General features: G+C 30.7%; 1 protein-coding gene across 3 annotated transcripts in view; it reads left to right on the top strand.

Moving 5' to 3' along the window:
* The window catches only part of LOC124537274 (adipokinetic hormone/corazonin-related peptide receptor variant I), a 60,113-nt gene that overhangs the window by 523 nt on the left and 42,955 nt on the right, over positions 1 to 16,635 (top strand). The gene's annotated exons all lie outside the window — the stretch shown is intronic.

Raw genomic sequence — 16,635 nt, 5'->3', positions numbered from 1 at the left:
AGATAGAATGCTCGATATTGATATTTGTGTAATACGAAAGAGCCTTTTCTGTGAAATTGTTTAGACGCATATGTTTAAGTGCAAAAGTTGATGGAACATAAAAGCTACAGAACCGTTTAATACATACTTTACACAGCAGAAACCATTCATATTTTTTGAATAGTTCAATATTATGTAATAATAAAGTTTAAATATGTGAATTTGACTAAGACCGTTTTCAGTGTTGAAATATCAAATTTTAAAGCAAATTTACAAGACCAATATCTAGGATTAGATATATCAGAGCTGAATATATATTTGTAAGCGAAAAGGATTTAAATTGAGCTGAGTTTGTAATAATATACTAACAACTGAGCTACCGAGTAACTTCCCTGAACATTTATTACAAAGTCATTACCCTCTTTACTACAGACGTGCATTTATATAGGTGCTCTTTCTGTAAAGAGTTTTATAGAAATGGATATACTATATCCGTAAGATTATACAACCAATCAGATTCTTACGAATTTGCGAAAATTACCGCAGCGTTTATTTGAAACTCTACCTAAGGTCTGACATTAGGTACCATTTAAACAAATTTAATATAAACAAGGCTTTGAATTGCTTATCACAATTTTTACAATTAATAAATTTTTTTCTGGAATATACTTTCAAATTATTATTTATATCGTTTAAAAGTGTGTTATGAATCGGTTAAACAATTAGAATCAGCAATAAATTTTCTTCTTCTTCATTTAAATTGTTTCGAAGAATAAAATTAATCATTACAATATATATTATAAATTATTTTTAAATTATATTTAGCTACAGATCTCCGAATATTTTCATTATTATATTGATGAAATATACCAATTATATATGTTTATAATGCTTATTATAATTATGTATGTTTATAATGTTTATAACATTTTTTTAAGCTTTATTGTAAAAATCCACCATCGACTTATCACAAAACTCTTAAAATTAAGATTTGATGTAGGTAATATTCGAAGTGATACATCTTTATAGGTGTAAAAAACATTAAAAATATCATCATAATCAATCAATAGAATACATTCGAAATTTAAATATTTTCTTAGATTAAATAAGACCAGAAAACTCGTTTGTGAAACTTCGATCATATTAATACAGCTATAATAGTTACGCAATACAATTGCATAATTATTTGCTGAAAGTATTAAAGTTCAAACATAAAACTTCTGAAAGTTTGAACTTAAACAGAAGTTAAAACTTTTAGCAGTCTTCACTCGTTAATGTCTTCCCCGTTGGATTTTGTGTTCTTACTTTAATAGAAGTTTCTGCAAAATGCACCAGAATTTTCAGGAAAATTAAATGTGCAGTTTTTTAATTATTTTCTCAAACCACTAACCTACGTTTTCAAATTTAGTTATTATGTAAATTAAGCACTGGTTATTCATTACACGGGAAAAAAGTAAAAATATTCTATAACAGTTTCGTACAAATGTTACATAATTATTGAACATCGATTACACAATTGGAGCGTACGTAAATTTGATGAAATTCAATAAAATGTAATCAAGCTTTGAGCTTTGTGGAGGGAGAAGGAGCACGGTGTGACATTGAAATTGAGTCACATTGACAAAGCCTGAACAAAAAAAAATTATCTGAGTTATTGGTATGGTCTTTGAAATATTATGACTGATTATGGCATTGATCTTTTGCCTTACCATCTATAAAAAAATAATGCCCTACTAGAAATAATTACATAGTGAACTGAATATAAAGTACACAGAAAAAAATATTACGTTAAATCTTTTTAAGATGAGCTCCAATATAAATATGAGGCTTTTATTTTTTATTTTGAATAGAATCATATTATTGCGAAGTAAATAATCCGATATACTTTTAATATTGCAAGTTATCTGAGAAAGATGGCTGTCCTTGTAGATTTGTCTGAGCTTTGAAAGTTTAAAACTTATTTTATAAATTTTATCATAGGATTTTGTAATATTATATTAGTTGACTTTTATATACACAATATATATTATATTATAATAACAACTTCACATAATCAACAGTATTTTTATGATCAAATGTTCAAATTATTAAACTATTGTCTGTTTTGTTGACTTCAATTAAATTAGTTCAATTAACGTTACAAGTATATTTGTCTTATAAGAAAACTTAATTAATGATATTCAATAGCCTTTAAAAACAATTCATTTATAGTTTTACTATTTACAGAATTATAAAAAAAACTCGACTATTATTTTTGATTTAATTTTCATTTGGATAGAAGAAAAAGAGTATGTTCCTTTTCGCCAATAAGAAAAATCAGAATTATTTTGTTAAATTCGTTTAGATCTAAGTAAATATTAATCCTGCTTAAACATCAAGTTACGTAATCATTTTTTTTTCGATTTCATTATGAAAATTTTTGCTATCACTATGAAGATGAAAATTATGATGAGCTTACCTTTCTTAAATTTAAGTCATTTTGACACCGTCTCGGCAATTCTCAGAAATGACTTCCATTACCTAGAGGTTTGTTACATTTAAATAATGTTTTGTTGGTGAATTATAATTTTACAAAAAAGCTTTTAATCTTCTTTATAGTCCTTGGTATGAAAGATGCGAAAGTCACTCTGTCTGTCTATTTTGTAAAGCTTTTATGGTTAAACAACTCACTGTTTTCGATGGAATTTGATGTTCGATAGCATATAAGCGACCTTTTTTTTTGTTTACCTTTGTATTCTGAAGAATAGGGATAAGTGTGTGTCTACGTTTAATGAATTAACAAGTAAATGATTTATTTATTATCGATTAGGCATGCAAGCTTTTGTATGAAATTACCTAAATATTAAAGGTTTTGTAATAAAAAATTGAGTACTTTGTTATCAATTTCTGTGTCCAAACTTGTTTCCTGTCTAATAATTAAAATATTTTACATATTTAATAAATATTATTATAATAACGTTAAACGTAATTTAGATTCCTTGAAACGGTCCCTAATTTTTACGCACAAATTTCACACTGACGAAACTGTAAGTTGGTTTAGGTATAGATAAACATATAGGTACGAACACATAAACGAGAAACGACTTTATTGCTCAAATATAATATGTTTAAGAAATATTTTGAAATAGTTCAGTATTTTCAATTAATCTCTCATCTTATTTTGAATAAAAAAACTACTTCTCAGAAAATTTGCTTCTAAATGGGACCGAATAGGAAGTAATTCTAAACAAAATGAGAATTTTCCAAATCGGTTTATAAATGACTGATTTCTTGAAGTAACATAGATGTTGGTATATATGACTTAGACGATATTGTGCTTCCTGAATGTTGCCTGCAGGCTTATAAAAAAATCTATGGCTTCTCTTTTTAATAATGTCATTTAATTCGAAAAAAAAATATATATAAAGCCGAATTGATATCCTCTCTTTTATACCGTATCACCTGAGAACGTATGATGCGATTTTTGTAGCTGTTTTTATTTTAAATGATCGTGCCCGTAATATGTAACGAATGAAAAATAGGTCTTTTCCGCAAAATTAATAAACACAGATGCCTATACGTGTTACCAAGTCACGGGAATTTGCAAAGTACAGGCTGATTACTGAAGATTTTTAGACAAAAAACCATGTTTTTTTATCAATATTTGGAATGGTATTTGAATAGAAAATTTTAGAAACTGTGACTCTATTTAGTCACTAGAACATGGCAGTTAGCGAGCTAATTACAATATGAGTACGATTACAATGATGTTATTTGTTTCCAACGTGTTTTCTGTTTACAATATTGCACTTATAATAACTCCAATAAACCCGAAGCTCATCGCTTTGAGAGTATTTCCTCACCCGAGTTCAGGCGAATGGAATATTTCATTGATGTATTGCTAGCAATAAAGCCTATAGCAGTCGGATTACCGTGATCTCATAGCTATTGATATTTGCCAAGCATTTCATATGAATTCTACTTCTTTTAAAACTTTTTCAATATACTCAAACTTAAATCGCTTTATTCAATATAGAAGCATTACACTTTCTTACTGATGGTCAATTGAAACGGTACCATCGGTTCGGAAAAGAAAACACCCTGATCTGAGAAGAACCGGCGAAGGAAACTCAGCGGGTTTTTTTTTTGTCTCATGTATTATATAAACAATTTAAATGAAATGAAATAGCCAGGAGGCGATCGTTTAATTCCCAAGGTGTGCTATCAATCATAAACTCATTAATTGTATACTAACCTTTTGCAAACAAGCGTTCCTTAATATTTTTTTTTAATTTGGCAACAGCATTTGGCATTTTGAACGCTTTCTGGGATCCTGTTGTAAAACCTTATACATTGCCCTACAAAGGAGTTACTGACTCTATGCAGTCGAATAACAGGAGTAACAAGTTTGTGTTTGTTCCTTGTACCAATGCTATGAGTATACAGAACACAGATGGAATATATGAACTCTCTTTTGTCTGTAATAATTTTACTTTGTAAACTATACATCAATCATATGTAACATAATGAAATTGGAGTGTCTGTTTTTAACATTAAAATAACCGCTGTTTACAATATGCATATGTATGTATGTACACATGGTACATATACCAAAATAACATTTTATTAGTAGTACTTAGCATTGCTGTGGTCCTGTTAAAAGTGTAAGTGAGGCAGTGTTACTACAGGCGGAAGGAAATATTGTTTTAGCTTTCAAGGTCGGTGGTACATTAGTGTGATGTAAGAAATGTTTAATATTTCTGGCAAAGCCATTGTTTATGCTACTTACCATTAGGTGGCCTTTTTGCCCTTCCAAATACATATGTACCTATATCAAACATTGGTGGCAAAAAGGTTAACATCCCGACGTTTCGAGCACTTTACAGCGTTCGTGGTCACGGTCTACCCGTGGGATGTTAAAAATATTTAATATACGCGATTCAAATCCGTTATAGCTGGTTAACATTTCCTACAGCGCCGATGTTATGGAAGAACTACACGCAGTCAGCTGTTGTTTGCCAGGGCAGCTACCTCAAAAAAAAAGACCGATATTGGTATTTTCAGCAATTTACAGATAAACATAACAGTTTCAAATGGTTAAGAGCCGTGTTTTGGTGTTCCACCAACTAAAACATACTATTTATGAATACTAAATAGGCTTACGTACAATAACAATAACTGCGTATTCAGAATAACAAAACTATTAGATACTACCTTTATTGATAATAACAATAATAACAATTGAGAGCCGAGATAGCCCAGCGGTTAAAACACATCTTAACGGATAAATGTGGATTCAAGCTCAGGAAAGCCACTGAATTTTCATGTGTTTAATTTTTGTTTATAATTCACCTCGAGCTCGGCTTTGAAGGAAAATATCGTGAGAAAACCTGCATGTGCCTTATATCAAGGAAATTCTGCCCGATATGAATCCACTAACCCGCATTGAAGCATCGTGGTGGAATATGCTCTTAACCTTCTCCTCAAAGGGAGAAGAGGCTTTTCCCAGCAGTGTGTGTTATAGGCCGTTACTATTATTTATTATATTAATAACTAGCCCCGGCTTCGCACGAGTGTAATGCTGATACTAAATATACTATACACTTTATTTATTTACGACATCCTTTTGAATCACTCTATCTATTAAAAAAAAACCGCATCAAAATCCGTTGCGTAGTTTTAAAGATTTAAGCATACATACTATGTAGTGATAGTTTAGTAATATTGTAAACGATTACATCATTTTGGACAAAGATATATCTAATAATTAAACTGAATGTCCTTTTAGTGCAATAAGGGTAATTATTAGAAATTGCTTTGTGCGTAAAGTTCCTACGTGTAACGTTTTAAAATAAAACGTATCGAACGCGAAAAAATCTGTTACGTCTATAGAGTAGAGTACGCCAGATCTTAAAGCTTATTCCATTTGTAACAAGTATGCGTCGATTACAGTAAAATATCCATTTAATAAAACTCCTAATTTTCTTATCCTTTGATATCGATATCTTAGAGTTCGAACCTTCGAGCACAGAAGACTGGTTTTTTCTGCAGGCTGACTTTGTACAGACGAGAAAAGATTCCTTTTAAATTTTAATCCCTTTTGAAATGTTCAAGGTAAGGTAAACAAAAACTCAAGTAATTAGATCCTTTAATGCTCTCACAACTGTAAATATACACATGTTAGAAGTAATTACGTTGAGTTTGTCTTAGTAATTAATTATTTCTTTGTTACATCGCTATAATTTCAGCTTTATTTACATAAAAATAAGCACGGAAATCTAGACAAATATGAATTTAAAATTGTTACTGTATAAATCTTGAACGCGTGGAAAAATGAAAAGAATGTTATCAACGTTTCCCTGTTGAATGGCAATTTCGATCGTCTGGGCAAAAAACGAAGGAACGGCACCAGTGGCGCCAATAATGTGGTGTCCAAACAATTTAATATTTAAATTAAATAATTGTATTTAATAGATAATTTAACAGTTTCGGATAGATTTTTATTACGGATATCCTATAGTTTCGGCCATCCATAATTATCATCATTATATAGGTAAAAGAAAAACAGTTCACTTTTCCTGCTTGGTTTTTTTTTGTTATGGTACGAATATGGTAGCAATAAAATGAGAATAAGTATAAAAATGTGTAAAAAAATGTTCGAAACATAGAAAATTATACAATTTTTCCTCGAATTTCAATAATGATTTTGAATAATTTTAACCATTATTTGGACACTAATTTTAAAAAGATATTTGTTTGAGAGCTGAGATGTCCCAGTGGTTAGAACGCGTGCATCTTAACCAATGATTGCGAGTTCAAACCCAGGCAAGCACAACTATATAAATGTGCTTAATTTGTGTTTATATTTCATCTCGTGCTTGGCGGTGAAGGTAAACATCGTGAGGAAACCTGCATGTGTCTAATTTCATCCAAATTCTGCCACTTTTATCTATCAACTAGTGTTGCCCTAATGCAAGAACAAGACGAGACTTAGCCAGTCTTGGTCTTGGTCTTGCGCCATTACACCTGGTCTTGGTCTTGGTGTTGGTCTTGCGCTCCCAGTCTTGGTATTGGTCTTGGTCTTGCAGCAAGAATCTTGCAAGTCTTGCAATTACATATTAGTCTATTACTATTTATTAATGTTTATTTTAAATCTTTGAAAAAATATAAGAATTGGAACATTGTGAGCTTGAATTAACATAGCCATAGTAAAGATCAAGCAGATTAATAAATTACTGAAGATTTGATAAGAAATTTGAAAAATCAACTGACCTATATGCCGTTTAAAAACTTAAGAAATATAATGACTGAATGTACAGTAATAGTACCTAAGTAATTAGTTTAAAACCATATAATCAATACTAGAATAAATTATTATGACATCTACTACCTATCCTTACCATTTTATCGTAATCATAATACTACTTGCGTGATCATTATAATGTATTCATTTTCATTCTAAGCACTCTGAAACTTATTTATTCTTTGGAACACCTGTAGGTACCTACGCCCTGTGGCGGCCATAAAATAGTGCCAAATGTTGTGATTTCGGCGCGGCGGCAACTATTGTTTTATATGATTTCAAAATAATCCGCCGGCACGTGTATCAAAACCATGTACTTCCGAAAAACGGCAAATTTCTTTGAGAAGTATGTACCAAACCGCATTATCAAAGTGCCGATGATTAAAACAACTATGCATGCACTCAGTTTGATTTTAATTCGCATAGGTCCAGTTTTTCATATTCTTTGATACAGTTTTTTGCGTCTCATAGAATTCCTAAGCGTACCTATACACCGAACTGTTACACCTAACTACTCCGTGAAATAGCGCTAAGTCCTAGTTGCAAGACGCAAGAGTCTTGCAGGCTATGTCTTGTTCTTGCTCAAGTCTTGCACGGTCAGTTTTGGTCTTGGTCTTGCTAAAAATACGCGGTCTTGTTCTTGGTCTTGGTCTTGCAAAAACGCAAGAACAAGACCAAGACTTCAAGACCAAGACTGAATTTGGGCAACACCACTATCAACCCGCATTGGAGCAGCCTGGTGGAATATGTTCCAAACCCCTTCTTAATGGAAGAGGAGGCCTTATTCCAGCAGTGAGAAATTTACAGGCTGTTACTTTACATTTTTTTACTTTTATTGGTTTAAAGTGAACACGTAGTGCTTTCTTTTAGAATTCACAGTACAGTATCCCTTTTTAAAATGATTAATATTAAGCTGAAGCTTCCTTTTGACGAGACACCTTTTTTTTCCACAAAAAATTTCGATCGTTTGATCAAATATTGGGTTGATAAAAATATGTCGATACCGAGCTTATCTAAAACTTATTACCGTTAGGTTTTTCGGTTTATAATTTGTGAGATAATTCAACGCTAGACTAGAAAGAAATGTTTGTCCTAAAAACAGATGGTTTGTGTCAAAGCGTTTCTCTTTCCAAACTTATTCAAATTACGAAAATATAAAATTTATTAAAAATCGTAATAGTGATACTACGACATTCAGCCAGTTTTTTTTAAAGAAAGAGTTTCCGTTTCATATTAATGATTTCCTGTAATCCGATCACAGCGCCACCTTTATGGATCAAATATATACCGTCCGGGAACCCAATTATTAGGCATACATTAAAATTTCATCAAAATTGAGTTATTCGTTAAGGAGAGTTCAGTGACAACTGTTGAGAGCTCTGCACAGTCAATATTCGCAGACCATTTATACATTTGGTATTTAATTACAAATCGCTTAATAAATGTTTCCACAATTTTGAAAGAGTACGATTCAATTACTGAAAAATGGACTTAAAATGTTATAATAATTTGGTCCTATATTACTTTTAAAATAGTATTAAGATGTATTTAAATATGTAGAAATGCATTTAGCTGAAGTTATATATTACTGCATCTTCGATGATATGGAACGAAAAGCAGTTCCTAGCTATTTTCTTTTTCGAAAAATAAGAAGTTCGCTCACTCACTCATTTCATTTTTTTATATTTAAAAATATTTACCTTTGTTCGTAATTATTTTATTGTATGTAATAATACTTATATCCTTTAAGTTGTGTCAAAAAAAGAAACGTGGCTTGGTCCTTCACAGGAAATCCGGTGCCATACCCAGAAAATTTAACGGTCTTAAATTAATCAATTCGAATTTGCAATCAATTATTTTTAATTTAACAAAGAGCAATGAGGCTAAGTAAAGAGTTCTGAAATTGTATTAGAAGGATTGTTAAGATTTTAAAAGGGAACATTTAATTATATTGCAAAATACAACAAAATTGTCATTTTTATTCTGGGCCTTTTTAGCATAAAATCTAGGTCAGTGTCATCTGGTTATTGTAAGAAGCATAGTTTAAATACATAAATACTACATGTAACTTATGATTAGGTGGTCCTTATTTTGATACGTTACAAATATAACAGGCAGTCAAATATCACGGGTGGGGCAGCGGACGTGCTGCGAAAGTGATCCCGCAGCCTCTTCATTTCGGTGCTGATGGCGGCCATCGCAGGGTTTTTAGTGAGTACAATCTCACATAACCCGAAATCACCCCCCCCACCCCCCCCCGAGTCGGGTATCAATGAAGATTTTCCCTGCGTTAAAAAAAAGAATTCAGTCAAATATGAGATATAAAACCTTTTAAGAAGCATTTCATTTAATTCTTCAACAATAGTTGATGACTGTTAAACGTATCCAATTAAACAATATATATTTTTTGTATGTAGATTGTGTTTTAAAAGTATACTGTTTCTAAAATTAAATCTTCCTTTAATCACATAAACTAACAACCTCTAAAAGTACTGCTCAGAGGTTCGTTAAATTCTCAACACGTTTATATGAAAAGTGTCAACCCATAAAATTAGGTTACATCTGATAACTTATTTATACGGGTAGTTTTGTATTTTGCAGCTTATCTTTACTTTGAAAAGAATTTTAAATAAAATACTTAATGCAATCGAAGTATGAATAAAGATAAAATACCAACAGATTTATTATGCTATATATTAATATAGTATATGGTAGATATAGGTACCACAGAGACAGTTCTTGATTCATATTATACTAATATTAAAAATGTGAAAGTAGCTCTGTCTGTCAATCTGTCGCTCTTTCTGATCCAACCCACTGAACCGAATTTGATGAAATTTGGTATGAAGCAAATTTGAACTCCAAGGAAGGACGTAGGCTACTTTTGCCTAACAGATGACAACCAAACCCCTAAAACGCGAGCGAAATCGCGGTCGGCAAATAGTTAGATATAAAACAACACTTACACTTCGCGACTTTAATTTTACTTCCAAGGATGCTTGCGAAGAAATTTTTTTTTTTTCGCGAAACGATAGCTCCGCTCCAGTTAAATATGAAATTTGTTTACTTGGTTGTACTTCTCTTATTTATTCTTAGGGGAGGGTAAATCGTTTCGTAACGTAACGCATTACGGCTTTCCTTTCTCTTAAGTACACGGTAGCGATTAGCGTAAGTTATCACTTATGTATGTGTTGAGAGAACACGTTTTTTTATTCGCAGGCAGTTTTCATTTACAAATTTTAATTTGCGAACATTGCATACATACATGTAATATGTTGTTTATTGAAACAAAAAACTTAGTTGTTGCTCTGTAAAAAAGTTATTTATTTTTTTAAAGTTTGATACAATGAATATTATATTTGCAAATACTATTTACGAAAATCTTAACTTGTAACTATAATGTACAATAAACCAGAGAGCCTTTTTCTACAGATTAAATTATATAATAAATACAGAGTAAAAAGTGCTGCCACCATAGATAATAATTATAGTAAGTAATGAGCAAGTGTAATTATTTATTAAATTAAATGAAGAGTAAAGAGCTTCATTTACATCTCATTTACATCGGTTACCATTTTCCACATATACAAAGTCTCCTTCTTTTAGTTGGGTATTTATTCTGTTTTATCAAATTGTTTTTTATTATAATTGTGTGAATTTATTGTTCTTTCCAATGCTATTTTATGTAGGTATTATTTTTCTTCGTGCTTTTTTATAACATAAGTGCAATTACTGGCACGTAAAATAAATATAAATGCGAGTAGACGATCCTTTAACGTTGATGTCTCCATTTCATTCGATGATAAATAACCTTCAACCAATAGACACAATTGATCCATTACTGCCGAGGCGGACAGCGAATATATTTTAAAACAAGATAAAATTTCATCAATCTCACAAAAACTCCCAGGGCAATGAATGCTTTTACAATTTTGTTTTTTGCTAGGTATTTGTTTACACGGTTTTACTCGTCTATTGAAGTATATTTAGCTGTCATTAAATTGATTTTGTTAAAAGTTTTTTTAAAGACTATTTATGTAATACAACAAAGTCGCTTAAATATCAATCAATAAACATAGCGATTCAAGAAGGAGGTTTATAGGTATAATACTATGATACTGAATATAATATAGATAATAGTAGAAATATTAAAGTAAAGAAAAGCATAGAATTTTAACTACCCAAGATGAAATAGCAAATGATGTCAATACAAAAGTCATAAGTGAAGTCGGGACTTGAATTAGAGATAATTTACAAGAACTTTTTATCCCTTTTTTACGAATTGATTCCTTTTACAGTTGGTTTTTTATTCTGTTAATATTTATTAAAATAAAATCAGAGTCTTAAAAGAATAAAGGTGAAAGCTTTTATTTATGCTTCAAGCAAATTATAGATTTAGGTACACAAAGGTCGATACGACCTTTAAATTAGACAGTGAATTGAACGATAATGGTGCTTAAATTTTTTTTACATTTAAACTTGAATGCTAAACTAAAATGGCTATTGTTCATTCATTGGTAACCAAGTAGCGTTAATCACTAGATATGTTAAAAAGTAACAGCGAATATCTAATAATAATAAAAGTTCCTAAACCATCTTTCATTTCTTAAGGTATGCAAAGTTTCCTAAGGCAGCATAAAAATAGTATACTTTTAGAACTACAACGGAATCAATCCTTAGTTCACAATATAAACAATAAAAATTCTTAAAAAAAAATACCCTAAATAATATTTTAAAGCAGTTGCTATGTTAAGTCTGTTTTTATAATATATTTTATCATAAATTTTGTGAACTTTTTCTAATTACATTGTTAAAATTAAAAAGGTATGGATTGGATATCCATACCTTTTTAAGTTCAGGGTGATGTAATAAAATTTAGTGTCCACAAACACAGTTGAGAGCGACTGGAGCAAACTTATTTTCTGTGGCAAACTTCTTATCTTATTTAACATTGAAGAAAGCTCCGTACTTTAAGTCTATCTACCTATCGGATTAGTCAAAGGATGCGTCACATTTTTCTAAAATATTATTACGAATTCTTATATCATATTATAAACATGAATTAATTTCAAAAATTTTAGGGTTTCCGAATAACCTACTTGATTTAAACATTCTTTTAACGTTTTAACTACATTGCATATTATTTTTTCATTATTACACGACATACATTCGACTAAATGATGGGAAATTGTAAGGTCAATTTACAGACGTTTATTACAATGTGTATTTTTAAATTAATACAATATATATAATTCGACAGTGTTAATTTATTAGTAAATTTTATTACATAATTTAAAATCTAAGAAGATTTCAGAATGATTTTGACAAACCTTTTTGTTAATTGTGTAAAGGTAGAGTTCCCTTATAATTACTAAAATGTCCCTCTTCAAATTAAATAATTAACGAATTATTTAATTGTTACTGTTCAAAAGGGTTTTGATTGTCAGCTTTTGCTATATTTTGCGGACACTTGATTCTTTTTGTATCATTAGATATTCTTAGATAAAAGTTTAGCGTGGAAATGGACGGGGTTGTTTATTGGAAAATTTTATATAAAACTTATTCGTATAACTATCAAACGTCAGTGATTTTGGGTAGATATTTGCGTTTTTTATGATATTTAATGGTCCAACTGATGGTAAGTGATCACTATCAGCATATTGGTACTGTAAGATATTAATACATTGCCAATTCGCCACCAACAGTGGAACCGGGAACTAGGTCTTTTTGTCCCTTAGTTACATTGGCTCAATCACCCTTCAAATTGAAATATAACAATGCTAAGTACCCAGATACTGCAAGTGCAGTGTACCTACTTACCTTATCCATGTGGTCTACGCGAGTGTATTATACTGTATAACAGTGTACTTCTTGACCTTCTTCTTTCTACGATGCAGAAGAATATAGTGACAATAATACAGATGTTCAGTAATAATAAATATGAAAGTAGGAAATATGATATACTTGCTCATGAACGCAATTGTGTGTAAGGAAAATAGGTCTTTCATATTATTGTGAGGATAGGATATTTATTGGATTCTTTAATATTTATTTGACAATTTCTTCTCAGCTTATTCGGTCACACGATTCTTAAAAGAAGCTAACTAGAAGCGAATTATAATGTGTATGTGTGTGTACTACTACAGTGCGTGTATACTCTATCTCTACTGAATAGAGTATACACGCACTACTCTATCGAAGACTACTTGAATAAGAAACTGCCATTATATGAGTTTGTTACTCACAAAAAGAAATAAGAGAACCAAGTGAAAAGACTACCATTGGGTCCAACGGACCCTGACCCTTCGGGTCAGAAAACAATGACATGGTAGCCTCGGGCTACCGTAGAGGAAGAGCTCGGGCAAGGAGGTTCGCCTCGAGGCCCGCACCCAACCCTGGCCTAGGCCAAGGTGGAAGACCCGAATGATGACTCTATCTCTCCCACAATCCGATGAAAAGTTGCTTGTCCCGTTTAAGAATCTCAAAATTAGTATTCTAACCACTGAACCGTCTTTGTTTGGGAGGCTTTAATTAATCGCGATGATAAAATAAACAAAAGTGATGTAATGAATATTTATATATTCAAATAAATACAAAATTATTATTATTATTATTGAAATTGAAAATATTTTATGAATCACGAATATTGAAAATTAAACTTATATCAATATTTTATGGAATTTATGCTTATTGAATTTCCTTAGAATACATGAAAGGTATGGATTATTTTTAATGTTAATTTAAAAAAAAATACAAAACGGACATCTTAGAAGTTACTCGTTTATCTGAAAATAGTGTCGTGTCCTTGTTTGAGGGACCCAAAGCAATTGTTACAGGATTTTAGGGGCTTGACATCGCCGGATTATAGATATAGAAAATTATAAAAATAGCAGTAGCCACCCTTGAACCTTCGCGTTTATTTACAGTTTGATTGAAATTTTGAAAACCATGCCCAGTTTTGTTTTCATCTAATTTTCATTATAAACTGCAGACGAAGTCTGTTCGTACATTTAACATTTGTTTTTTTTTTTTTTTATACAACTATAACGCCGCTTTCTACCCGGCCATTAACTTTTTCCGCTCTTTTACATTACTTGGTAATTAAATCGTTACAATTAAGTATATTGCAATCAATAATGCTTTTCTATTATCTCCACATCTGCGGCTGGAGATCTTCAAAAACAGAACACGGCTGTTTTTAATGTGCATCATCATCCCACAATCACTGGGAAAAAAACACGTCATAAATATATATAAGATCTATTTATTAAATATAGGGGAAATTATAAATTTTCCTATTATTTAGTACAGGTTGTACAATTTGCGGTTTTCAAATTTAGTTTCGGAATTTCACCGTGTATTCTCTCTTGCCGCATAAATATTTTGCTCCGATTACAATAATATCATAATAACCCGATGTTAGGGGTGATTTTGGGTATTAATTGACCTTGAAGAACTTTGTCTTGCGTGAACAAATGTAAATTTCAAGATATTGTTAATTCCATATGATATTGTATCAAATAATATCAACAATATACATATATTCAGTATTATGATTTAGTCATAGAGGTGAACACGTTAAAATAATTACTACACAGTCTCGTGAAATTGTTGGTAAGATTTCTAGGTTCATTCTTAATATTTTTTTTATTTAAAATGCTTTATTGCACAACACATGGAAATATAAGGGAAATACAAAACATTAGATACATGGTGCACAAAGGCGGTCTTATCGCTTATAGCGATCTCTCACAGACAACCTTTGGTGCTAGGAGCTTAGAACGAAAATAGGTAAGTGATAAAAAAGATATAGAAAAAAGATAAAAAGTATTATATAATAATATTTACACTTAGGAATTATAAAAATAATAGAAAAGCATGTTTTGTTATATTGAGTGAAATATATCACTATATATATATATATATAGTGATAGTATATGATTATATATGAGTATTTCATTGCGTCCCGTAGTCATCATTTTGGCCAGCCGACTCGCTTGATGTATATTTTCTTAAAAAACCCTTAGAAGACAATCTTAAGGAGACTGACGTCTTTAATTTATTATATAATATTAAACTGACAATAGTAAGGATTATGTTCCTACTGGCTTAGAAATTTATACATCTGAATAAATATTAAATATTTTTTCCGAAAAATAAAAACGTTTTTAATTTTGAAATTTATGCTAAGCTCTGTGATTAATTTGACTTGCTAATTGTGATATTAGCTCCTAACCTCCAATTCTTAATTAGAAAAGTCAATCAGTCTATTTTTATTCCATTTAGAATTCCATTCTCATAAGTATAAAGATTTGTTTAAAATTTATCATTGAATCTTTTAAAAAATATTACTTATTTTTAATTTTAAAGCAAAGGGTGCACTTTCTCTGTGACAGGAAATCCGGAGCCATACCCGAGAAATGTAAACGATCTAAAATAAAAATCGCATTAAAAATTATATTTAAACTTCAAAGCACAGAGTAATGTACCAACAGCATAAATATTTCAACAGTGTATTCTAGTCATAAAATAGAGTTCAGTGAAAAGTTTGATTATTACACAATGCATTGTGTTATATTTACAAGCGATCGTATTTCCCAGTTTTCAATTCTATACTAACATTCCAAATGCGAGAATATTTCTGTCTATTACATTTTCACAATCAAACAAGGGAATGTGATGAACTTTGGCATTAAACAATCTGAAGGAACTCAGGTGGCCCCGTAGTAAGAACTCGCGCATCTTAACCGATGTCTTCGGGTTCAAACCCAGGCAAGTACTACTATATATGTATAGGTGCTTAATTGATTAGTGAACAGCGTAGTGGAATGTTCCTAATCCTGTCCTTAGTGAAAGAGGAGGCCTTAGCCCACCAGTGGGAAATTTACAGGCTGTTACTTTACTCCACTTAAACAATCTTAAACCCTAAGGAAGGACATGGCTACATCCGCAGACTTGACAAGCAACCTCTTTGACATGCGACAAACGAGGCTGCGGGCGATAACTAATTAGAATAAATAGACCATTATTTGTTTCATTTTTATCGTCTTACTTTGATGATACGAAACAAAACATCCTCGAATTCATCTATTTAATTCTCGTAATGATTAATTTAAGGTCCGTTTCATATTAATTATTGTTATATGTCAAATTAATTTTGAGTCAAAGAGAAATATTTATTGTTCTTTTTTCAAATCATTTTGTGGGCTATGAGTGAAACGATCTTTAATTTTTTTTTATTCTATTCGGTGAGGGCTGGTACGTTTTTAGCAGAATATTATACAGTAACCGTGAAGTATTTTTAAAGTAGGTATACTATATATAATAATAGTAAAAATTTATTAAAATAACTTTCAGAATATTTTTATAACATT

Source organism: Vanessa cardui, chromosome 18 (genome assembly GCF_905220365.1).
Source record: "Vanessa cardui chromosome 18, ilVanCard2.1, whole genome shotgun sequence".
Lineage (NCBI taxonomy): Eukaryota > Metazoa > Arthropoda > Insecta > Lepidoptera > Nymphalidae > Vanessa > Vanessa cardui.
This window is presented reverse-complemented; position numbering and strand designations above follow the sequence as displayed.